The sequence below is a fragment of the Spinacia oleracea genome, chromosome 3 (genome assembly GCF_020520425.1).
Source record: "Spinacia oleracea cultivar Varoflay chromosome 3, BTI_SOV_V1, whole genome shotgun sequence".
Taxonomy (NCBI): Eukaryota; Viridiplantae; Streptophyta; class Magnoliopsida; order Caryophyllales; family Amaranthaceae; genus Spinacia; species Spinacia oleracea.
In genome coordinates this window covers 110108483-110120552 of record NC_079489.1, presented here as the reverse complement: position 1 = coordinate 110120552, position 12070 = coordinate 110108483, and the positions used below count along the sequence as shown (strand labels likewise).

Genomic DNA, 12070 nt, shown 5'->3' with positions numbered 1-12070 from the left:
CATGAATTTACTTAATTTTTCCTCACATAAATTCACAGACAAATTGTTTTTTACTACCTAAAAAAAACCAAAAATTATTTTTTACCACCTAAAAAAAAAGTTGTATTTTACCACCTAAAAATAAATAAAAGTTGTGTTTTACCACCTAGTAACGGGAAATTTGAATAAACCGTTATATGGGGCCCACCATAACGGTAATATTTATGAATTTTTCACTTATCTTCACGATTTTACCTATTTCACATCACGAGTTTACATCTGTGAATTTTTCACTTATCTTCACGAGTTTTCTTCCCTTTCGTTGTCTCTTCAAATCTGTAAAATATTGTACCCAGATTTCCTCCAAAAAATTCAATCGAAAAAAGCAGAAATCAAACTCAGTTACAAATGACAGAAGTATAGAGAGAAGGAAAGATGGAGTACTTCATAGAATTCGCAGAAACCCGACGAAGAGCTCACATTTTTGCAGATTGAGAAGGTTAGGAGAGAGAATGCTTTGCCCTTGCGAATTGAGGTACCCAAATTGAAAGAACACTTCTTTGCAAAGTAGATTCAAGAGCTTCTTCTTTAAGGTATGATTTATGTCAAAATTAATTTCTGACCAATTCGTTTCCTAATGATCAATAATTGAAACGATGTTAATTGTGTTTATTAAACCAATTTGTGTGTGTAATTGATCCAAAAACATGATGTATATATGTTAAGAAATTTTCTGAATTTATGATTCAATGACTTAAATTAACCCCCAAAATAGGAAATTAAATTTAGGGTTCATAATAATTTTAATCGAATTGGGGATTTCTTGAATGTGATTCGTTTTTTAAAATTAAATTTAGGAAATGCGAATTGAATTTACTATGAACTAATTACGATCGTTTTGGTATGTCAATTATAGGGATAATGTCTGCTCTTAGTTTTTCTCCTTCAAAGGAGAAAAAATGTTCTTGTGGAGTCCTCTTGCAAGGTTAACTGGTTGGACTAGGGAAAATCCTGGGCGAAAATTCAGATCATGTAAGTTTTACGAACCAATCACAAAAACACGGGGATGCAAAGCTTTCGTGTGGGTGGATGAACCAGATGGAACAGCTTGGCAAACAAAGGTGATCAACAATATCTTGTTGGACAAGAAGCTGGTGAAGGGTGAAGTTAGTGATCTGAAGAGGGAGGTTGATAATTTGAGTGGGCAACGGAGGTGTCTGCTCAATGAAATTGATAGCTTGAAGGTGATAAACAAAGCTATGAGTTGTGACAGTAAGCAAATGAACATGGAATATAGGGCAAACTCATTGAACACCTATGTTGTTATTATTGGCATCTGCTGTTTTTTCTTTATTTTAGAAATGATTTTAGTGATTAAGTTTGGCTAGTATATTTGGTTAGGGTAAGAAACAACCATGCTCAAAGAAGTAGAGCGTTTAGGTTATTGAATTGAAGTTGTAAGGGCTTGAAAAATGTAACTTTTCGGTGTTTGAATGAAATAAAATGCAGTTTCGTTTATTAAACATAGTTGCGTTATCGTTTATCAAACATATTTATTGTTTAGATGAATTGGTTGAAGTATAGCAAATCAACAGCAGATTCATGACCAAGTCAACCTAAGTCAACTTTGGTCATGGATCTGAATCTAATGTATAACAGCAGCAGCTCATTGTGTGAATCCGATGCATCAGTGTGTGGGTTCCAAAATTAAAAACTAATATGTCGAGCTTACCATCAGATTCTAATGGCCTGGTTTCCAGATTCTACAATTTGATGTTGTGCTGATGTTCAGGACTCCACCAGAGATCACATTTGAGAGTTCATCCGAAGCAATTTTTTTTTTTGAGGAAAAGGCTTAGTAGCCTTGTTAATTCATTAAATCAAGCTCCGCCAAGGTGGAATGCCTTGCGGGAAAGAGTTTTGAAACATATTTCGACCCCATTAGGAGGTAGTAACTGAGCTGCTAAGTGAGCTACAACATTCCCGACTCTATGTACATGAAAACAAGAGAAATAGCTAAATACGGAACTTAACATACATATATTTGCTACAATCAGGTCCATGGGTGTCCTCCATGTGCCTCTGTCTCGAATTGCCTTTACAACATTGGCTGCATCACACTCCAGTTCAACCTCAGCAAATCCCAAATTTCGTGCCACCAATAGTCCAAAACGTGCAGCCATGACCTCTGCCAAGTTGGCCTTCCAGTGAGCATTAATTCGTTTCACACCCACAGCATGGCAGCACTCTTGCATCATCCCTTATCACTGCACCCAAACCAATAACCCCTCCTTCCATAACTGCAACATCCATGTTAATCCTCACCTTTCCTGGCGTTGGCAGAAGCCATCCTGCTGACCTGCTCTTGAATGCACTGTCACAGTTGAGGCATGACTGAAGACTGCCTTTGCATACTCTCCATAGTCACAAACGAGTCTCAAGAAATCCACAACCCCTTGCTGAATCTCTCTCCACGGCTCATTGAAGACCACAGAATTCCGGAAATCCCATGCAACCCATTAATCGTACCACAAGTCAGCATTTTAGCCTTATCAAGCTTAGACAACAACCATGTGAACATCTACATGAAGGAGTTCTTGGGCGCTGAACAAATTTGAGACCTGAATTGGGAATAAGTTTGCAAGAAACAGTCAGCAACCAACCAAACTATCCCTGCACAAGAAAACAATAATTCATACGGAGTAATGTAATTGGAGAACACATTCAAAAAGAGACTTACTTTTTCAATTCACGCCAGCATAATAGAACTGAATGCACTTTGATCAAATAACAAGCTAAGCATCATGAAGATTAGTTAATGTAATATCTTCCCTGATGCATAACAACAGCACTACAGCAGCAGATGCATAACATCAGCAGATGCATTACAGTGCCTTAAATACATAGACCAGGCTTTAGTTACAGTACCTTAAACACACAGCCCAATTTTTACCTAATTACAACAACAAAACAAAATAACAGCAGCAACAACAAAGTACGGCAAAAGCATTGATCACAGAAAAATATATGCACAAATACCTGAAAAAAATCTGAAGTATTGTAGAACACAGAAAAAGAACAGAAATAAATATAAATAAAAGAGGCCGAGCAAGAATATAAATAAACGACTGAAAAATCCAAGTAACTTAAAATCGAGCCCGATGAATGACATAAATATATTTAGTTGGCCATAAATAGGCATATACATTAGGTACCGTAAATAAATTAGTTACCAAACTTTCCCCAAAACAAAATACATTTAGTTAATTGATTACATCGTTCTCAACATACGCAATAATAACCCGAGAAACCTAATTCTAATCACTTAGTGCTATGCTTGATGATGCTTGGCTATATGATGTTGCTTGTGTTGGCTGCCTCTCTTGATGAAAAGTCATGTTAGCGATGCTATTTGGCCCCGCCCCTTCTGAAGTCTGTGGAGAATGACAAAGATAAACATTTAGGAAATGAACATAAACAAGAAAAATTACAAAAGAACAACAAATTAATCCAAACTGACCCTTCTTGCAACTCTTTCTTCTTTTTTCTTCCTTTGTTCTTTGAGCCATGGAGTTTGCAGTGGAGGTCTACCAATTGTCGTTGTTGTTATTGATTCAGTTGCAGATGGGAGGCCACAAGTCTTGGCATAATGCCCAAAACCACCACAATTCTTGCATTGGTTCTTCCTGTTTGGTTTCTTAGCCTGATCAGCACATTGAGAAGTTCCCTCTCCCTTTTCAGGCTTCCTCTTCTTTCCCTTGAGTCTTTCGGGTTGGACCTTGAATTTTGGTGGGAGCGGTTCCCTTAAATTAGACTTTTCCCAGTGTTTTGGTCCAGGCATAGGCTTAACTGGATCTTCATAGGCTAGAAGGTGTGTCTCCTTAGAGTAATAAGGGTGAACATACAACTCAGGATCCACCCTTTTTGTCTAGCATACTCCATACATGCAAAGGCATGCAACAATTACAAGTTTGTTGTTCTAAGTCGAGTACGCAATGTTCACCCTTTAACTCCACTTAATAACTATCACCCCTTGATACTTGCACTATGCATGACCTAGCCAACTTCTCAAATCCATCGAAAACATTTTTCACATAAGGCACTAACTTCCCTTCCATTTTTTTGGCTGCCTCCCACTTATCGTTGCTCCTTTTCATTCCATTTGGGTTAGAATAGGTTTGTCCCTAGCTTCCTTAATCACTGCGTTGAAAGTCTAACACATGTTATTCAACAACGTGTTCGACTTGCAGTTTGGGGACAAGGCATGCCTAGACCAATGCTGGGCGGAGATGTTTGCTAGGTACTCATGTGCATTTTCAGACAAGAAGTTAATGGATTCCATAGTTACCTCAAAGTCTAACTAAAATACCAAATCAGAAACGCAAAATCTTAAACAATATAAATCAGAAAACCGAAGGTTGAGAAAGAATAAATGAATTCGAGGCATATAAGCAGTAGCATAGCAACATAGCCCTGTTGATCTTTCTGTCTACTCAATTTCCCTTATTGTACTTGAAGGAAATAATGCCCTTGGTCCAAGTATGCATTTAATGATAAGTCTAATAAATGTGGTTCAGTATTAATTTGTAACGCCCCGACCTCTAATTCAATTATTAAAGCATAATTAGTAGCGGAATTAACCTAATTAGGTCGGGACATTACCTGCCGTAACTCCCTCTTGGGAGTTACAAGGCAACCATCAATCGTAATCTATTAGAATCCCAAAAATAACATAATAGTCCTTTTTATAAACCAAAATAAAAGTACATAACTTACTATAAGTCTTTTAATTAAACTATTAAAACATTAAGCATAAACTAAATGAACATTATTATTGTGAAATTCCTCGCCACTACTCGTGTCCATCGTCCCCATCAGTACCTAAAACAGAAAACAAAAACGGTGAGCCGAAGACTCAGTAACGAACTATTCTAGCAACGTAAATTCATTTCAATTCATTTTATTTAATAACACAGGGAGAATAGAATATAGTAAAACATTTTATAAAGTCCTTTATTTAATTCATTCATAACTTTAGGGTGCACATGCTAGCCGTGGCAAGTATGACATGGTGGAACGTCTTCCACGATGGACCGCTGTCCATAAAACATGGGGCCTTGGCCCGAAAACATGATAGCCTTGGCTCAATGGGCGGATGCCCCATGGGTACATGCATGACCGAGAATCGTAACCTGTGAACATATACTGCCAAACGGACTAGGTCTTTCACTTTCCTTTATCATGTTTCGTTTAATTTTACATTTTAGCCTTTTTATTTCAATTGAAATAACATAGTTCCTTTGGATCATGTGATCAAAATAAAACATCCTTTCTTTCATGGTTTCTTATAAACGTCATTTTATAAGAAATTCAAACAATCATATTATAAGAAATATTTCCATCAAATCATATTATAGTAAATAATTCAATCAAATCATATTTCATTTCCCGCAACTCATAAAACATGTCAAAAACATTCAGTTCATAAATCAATCATAACGTTGTAATTTCATAATCGCATTTTCAAGGGATTGCGGGTACTAGCAAAAGCCGTTACCTCACTTCCACGATTTTGCTAAGGATTTTCCTTGGTTCGTTCGTCCTGAGCTCCGAGTCCAATTTCTTTCAAAATATTAAATAATTGAATTAGTACTAAATCGACAAATAATTATAAAATCAATATTTTATAAAATCATAAATTTTATAAGTAATAAATTTAATAAATAACGAATTTTAATAAAATATAATTTCAAAATTTAACGAAATATTATTATTAATCGAATTTTCGATCAAAATACATGTATATTTTATGAATCGATTTTAATAAAAATATTATTTAAATTCCATTTTGATAAATAAAACTAGAATCTTATTCTCATAAAAATTGATAATAAAACCTTAAAAATAATAAATAATTTTATTAGAAATTAACTAAATTATCAAATTTATTAAGGCATACAAGTTCATAATGAGAAAAATCTGAAAATGCAACTCAGATCTTAACTTACCAAAGGCCCAATTCAATTGGCCCAACCTTAATTTGGGTTTGAGGGAAAAATAAAAACCAAGGTTTAAAATTCTGAATTTTGGGTTTTGGTTTTCTGGAATGGAGCACGATCAGGGAGGGGCAAGGGAACAGGGCACGGGAGGAGGAAGGAGAGAAGGGAGAAAGAAGGTGGTCGGGCTGGGCGGCTCGGTGTTGTGGTGATGCGCCGGTGATAGGCGGTGGGTTTGCGGCGGCGGAACGACGAAGGGAAGAGAAAACGGGACACGAGGTGGGCGACGACATGGGAGTTTGGTGCGGTGGTTGTGGGTGGTTGGGGAAGGCTGAGGTTGCTTGACGGAAAAATATGGGGCAAGGGATGGTTTGCGCGAGGGTGAAGGTGGCTGGAGTGGTGGTGGTGTGTGGCGTTGATGGCACGGTGGGGCGAAGGAAGAGAGGAAGGCAGGGGAGGCGTGGATGGTGCGTGCGATGGTGGTTGGTGGGCGAGGCAGCAGGGGAATAGGTGGTGGTTGCAGTGGTGCTGGGTGGTTGAACCCGGGTGATTGGTGGTGGTAGGCAGACGGTGGTCGTTGGTGGTGGTGGTGGTGGTTTAAATTACAGAAAGAAAACCAGGAAAGTGAAATTTAATTGTGTTTAGTTTTTGTTGGAATTCAATGAGGTTGAAACTGATTGTTACTCACGATTTGAGTTTGATTTTTCTCCTTTTCTGCCTATTTTGAGAGCTGTTTATAGTGTGAATTGGTGTTCATTGACTCGGTTGAGATTGGTTGGAATGACAAATGTGAAGAGAACCCTGCAATTCTGGTGACTAAGGGAGTTAGGCAAAGATACGTGGATCAAATTGTAAGAATGTGTGAGACAAGTGTAAAGGGAAGTTTGACTTCCATGGGCAAAAAGCTGTGTGAAGAAGAAGAAGAAGGAAGGAAGGAGACAAATTGACTTTGGCTTATTTAGGAGAATATAGATATCTTGGGAATTGTGAATTGATAGAGAAAATTTCAGAATTTTTACTCCCTAATTAAGCTTTAAAAGATAATTCGAAAATAATTATAATTTAAATCAAAAACTAATTGAATTATAAAACTCGAAGTATTTTTACGACTGAAATATTTAAAACTTCCGAGTTAAATACGATTATTGTTAATTAAAAATTAGCATCTGAAATTAAGATTTAAAACAATTTTCAACAATAAAAATTAAATTATTAAACATAGTAAATCATGTTTTAAAAATTCGGGGTATTACATCCTCACCCCCTTAGAAAAAGTTTCGTCCTCGAAACTGGAGCTCAGTTGAACTTGCCATTCTTAGAAATCATACATGTCATACTTAATCGTCCTATTCGTTATATAGACATGGCGGGAATAACATTATAACATAATCATTCAAATAACATATTTAAAAATTCATACATCTTATTGTTTCTAAACGAATAACTGGGGATATTTCGATCTCATTTGCGCTTCAATTTCCCATGTAGCTTCAGATGTCAAGTGATTGGCCCACAAGACTTTAACCATTGGAATTACTTTGCTTCTAAGTCACTTTTCTCTTCGTTCAAGAATTTCAATTGGTTTCTCCTCGTAAGTCAGATCGTTACGCAACATCAAGGGTTCGTGCGTAATCACATGACTTGGGTCACGAACATACTTTCTTAATATCGACACGTGAAACACATTATGCACCTTTTCCAAGTCAGTCGGTAAAGCTAGTTGATATGCCACTTCACCTATTCTTTCTAATATCTCGTATGGCCCGATGTATCTTGGGCTCAACTTTCCAGTTTGACCAAATCTCATTATTCCTTTCGTTGGCGAAATTTTCAAGAACACGTGATCTGTAACTTCAAATTCTAATGGTCTTCTTCGTTGGTCTGCATAACTCTTTTGCATACTTTGCGCTGCTTTCATTCTCGATTGAATTAAACGAATCTTGTTGGTAGTTTCTTGAATCAATTCTGGTCCTATAACACGTGCTTCATCGATATCACTCCAACACAACGGTGTTCGACACTTCCTTCCATAAAGAGCTTCGCACGGTTCCATACCAATGGTGGCCTGATAACTGTTGTTGTACGAAAATTCGACCATAGGTAGAAACTTCTCCCAGGTTGCTTGAAATTCCAAAATACATGCTCTCAACATATCCTCGACAATTTGATTGGTACGTTCTGTCTGTCCATCAATCGTTGGGTGAAATGCAATACTAAAGTTAAGTTTCGTTCCAAGAGCTTTCTGCAATTCTTTCCAATAGGTTGATTGATACCTTGTTTCACGATCAGAAACAATCGAACTAGGTACTCCATGCAATCGCACAATAGTGTTCACATATAGTTCAACAAGTTGATCCAAACTTGAGTTGTTCTTCATTGCTAAGAAATGCACTGACTTTGTTAATCGATCAACAATGACACAAATAGCATTCATTCCCTTGGTTGATCTGGGTAAACCTATGATAAAATCCATTGAAACTGAATCCCATTTCCATTCTGGCACGTCCAGGGGCTGCAACAAACCTGCCGGCCTTTGATGCTCGATCTTGATTCTCTAACATGTCAAGCATCTAGCCACATACTCTGCCACTTCTTGTTTCATATTTCTCCACCAATACACTTGCCTCAAATCCTTATACTCTTATTTCCTCCAGGGTGAATTGAGTATGGTGAATTGTGAGCTTCTTCTAAGATTCTCTTTTTCAAATTTTCGTCGTTTGGTACGCATAATCTCCCTTGAAACCTTAACGTGCCATCCTCTTGCACTACAAAACCAGGTGACTTCCCATTTTGCACTTCGTTTCTTATTATTTCCAATTGCAAGTCCTTACATTGTGCTTCCTTAATCTCATCCATCAAAGTTGGTCTCATTACCAACGTATACAAACATGCACTTCCTTTATTATTGAACTCAATTTCCATCTTTCGCAGATCATCTTGGTTGGCTCGAGAAAAAGTTAGGATTGAACTTAGGTGAGACTTCCGACTTAATGCATCTGCAACAACGTTAGCCTTTGCGGGGTGGTATTGAATATCGATATCATAATCTTTAAGGAGTTCTATCCACCTACGTTGTCTCATGTTGAGTTCTTTCTGGGTGAAAATATACTTAAGACTCTTATGGTCAGTGAAAATTTGACACGAAGCTCCATACAAATAATGTCTCCAAATCTTAAGAGCGAAAATAACAACTGCAAGTTCAAGGTCATGGGTAGGGTAGTTTTGTTCATGGACTTTGAGTTGGCGTGAAGCATAAGCTATGACTTTTCCATTTTGCATTAAGACACATCCTAACCCATTCTTAGAAGCATCACTATAAATAACAAATCCCTCAGTTCCAGATGGAAGGGTAAGAATAGGGGCAGTGGTGAGACGTTTCTTAAGTTTTTGAAATGCACATTCGTAATCATCATTCCACACAAATTTGGTATTCTTTCTAACTAATCAGGTTATGGGTAAGGCAATCTTAGAAAAGTCTTGAACGAATCTTCGATAATATCCAGCTAAACCTAGTAGAAAAAATGTCATTTGCAGCGCGTGTAAAAGGGGCTTTTTGCAGTGTTTTTGAGCGCTGCAAGTGTGATGACTGCACATAGTTGACTTTTATTTGCAGCGAACAAAAACGTTGCAAAAAGCCATTAATTGCAGCGCATGGTGTTCCACACGCGCTGTAAAATGTCTATTTTTTTCAACCTTTTGCAGTACGTAGGCGCTGCAAAAAGAGATACCAAAGCCCACATTTCTGAAACTATTCGCAGCATTCACTTAACAATGCGCGCTGCAAATAGTTCATTTATTTTACAAAAAAAATCACTACAATAATAATAATCCATTTATATTTTTGGTAAATTAGCTAAATTTATTACCAAAAGGTAAGAACCAAGAATCCAAAGTTGGAACACCATAAAAGGTTCCGTACATGTACAGATGCAGATTCTTAATGGAGCTGCCTCCTCTCTCTTAGCTCTCTCAAGATAATCCATTTGCTTGCTCAACGTCTGTAGTTTTTTCTCCATTTCTTGTTTCTCCCTCAGCTGCTCGTTGAGAGCCAACTCCATCAATGCTTGCTTTGTCAACTTATCCTGAAATTAAGTAGATAACACACTTATAACACCAACCAGCAAACATCGAGGAGTATTTTCAGAAAATAAACACTTACCCCTTCTATAAGTGGTTTCTTCTTATTTTGGAGAACTTTTCCTGAAGTAGGGATTTGGCTTCTTCAATCTCACGTTCTTCCATTTCCTTTTGGATGCACTGAATTTTCCTCTTCTCAAGTTCAGAAGCAAGCCTTTTCTGTTCATCTTCCACATTACTTTTTGTAGCTGTAATCTCTTCGACTCTTCCTCACGTTCCTTTTAAGACACCAAAGCAGTCAAGTCTCTAAAACAGAATAACTGCCTGAATTAAAGGTACAACAATGAGTGAACAAACCTTCTCTAAAAGCTGGCGTTCTTGTTCCTATTTGCGCTGTTCAATGATTGTTTTACGAGCAAGAAGCTTCTTATGTTCCTTCTCCACAAGCTCAGCTAAACCAGGCAAAGTAACTTCGATTTTTGATGCTTTGTTAAGGGGAGGATATATCGTGGACCTTGATTTATTCAAAGATTCAGCAAGCGCTGTAAGGTGATTTCTCACGGTATCAGATTCAAGATCCTGCATCAAACATCATCATTGGTCAAACTACTTTACCTGGTGACATCAATATATATTCAAGATCATGGAGACCACAAAATCTTAACCGACGCAAAAGACCATCAACAAATCTGAATGTTTGACGACTTAGAAGTCCTTGACTCAAGAAAACAGTAGCTTTGAACATCCTGAAAGACTTCTCTTAATAATGGTGATTCTTAAAATGGTAACATCAAATCACATAAAACTGATCAGAGAAAATTTCTCTCTATATATGGTTATTCTAACTCTCCCTTGATAGATAAGTCAGATATGGTAAACAAACACCATGTATAAAAGCAATTACAATAACAAAATATGAAATTGATGTGAGGCTGAAAGAATGTCCAATAACTCCTAAAGATATAATAGCAACTAAAATATACATACCAAAAGAAAGAGACAATGAGAGGTGGAAAAAACACTAAATTCTACTGAATACGTCAGGGTATATTGGGAAACTTTAGGACAAAGCCAATGTGTCAAAAAAAGTTAATATACATAATGCATCGGCGCCAGACACAAGAGCTTACCAGAATACTAACCGAAACAACACCATTCATACGGTCAACCTTCATTGTTAAGAACTTATGTTTGACAACATCTACATAAATCTTTTCCACGACAGAAAAATTGAAAAATGGAATCATCTGGGACAAGCTCTCAATGGTCATCGTCTAGTAAACTTGGGAAGCCTGCAACGTGAAAAGTAGGATATCAATGACTCTGAGGGCAGCTATGGCACAGTGTACACACTAACAAAATAAACTTGATAGAGATGCAAAAAGAGCAAAACATTGCACCTGTTGTAGCAATGTAAGAGTTGCTAGCTTTTCCAAGGCAAGAACATACTTTGACAATTGCACTTCAGGTACAGAAGAAGCTGAAGCGAGTTTCCCGCCAAGCTTAGAAATTTTGTTCAACAAGGGCTGAACTTTTAAAGACAAATCCAAGGGATGAAACTCATGCTCTAGGAGATGATAGAGATCTTTAACTTCCGGAAGTACACAAGACATAACACCTTTGGAGACCTGCCAATTGAATAAAGAAAAAAGAGATTAGATGACATGAAAGAGACCGAATTTCTGCCTTGGAATCTTTCAAGTTTTCAACATTGATTATCTAAAACAATGACCAGTTGGAAGGGCATACCAGTTGCGAAAGAAAAGCTGAGCGTGAGAGCTGTCAGAATTAGAAAAACAATACAGCTATCAGATTGGAAAAAAGTGTATATAAACACAAAAATAATAAGCAAAACAAACTAATGGGTGGACAATCTAACTTACCACTTCTCTGCTCCCAGGTTTGGGATCAAGATTAAAATTAATAAGATTAGACATCCTCATATTTCTCTCTTTCTCATTTTCCAGTTCCAAATGAGATGCACCACGTGTATGATCATAAGGAAGAACTGAGAGGGC

General features: G+C 37.2%; 2 long non-coding RNA genes across 2 annotated transcripts; one reads left to right on the top strand and one right to left on the bottom strand.

Annotated features, from left to right (window-relative positions):
• Positions 1–232: 232 nt before the first annotated feature.
• On the top strand, positions 233–1502 carry LOC110790293 (uncharacterized). Its single transcript, XR_002533750.2, has 2 exons — positions 233–572; positions 896–1502. It is a non-coding gene; the product is annotated as an uncharacterized lncRNA (long non-coding RNA).
• Positions 1503–9918: 8416 nt separating this feature from the next.
• LOC110790298 (uncharacterized) lies at positions 9919–10631 on the bottom strand. Its single transcript, XR_008929694.1, has 3 exons — positions 10410–10631; positions 10135–10330; positions 9919–10057 (listed from the first exon to the last, which is right to left on the bottom strand). It is a non-coding gene; the product is annotated as an uncharacterized lncRNA (long non-coding RNA).
• Positions 10632–12070: the final 1439 nt, after the last annotated feature.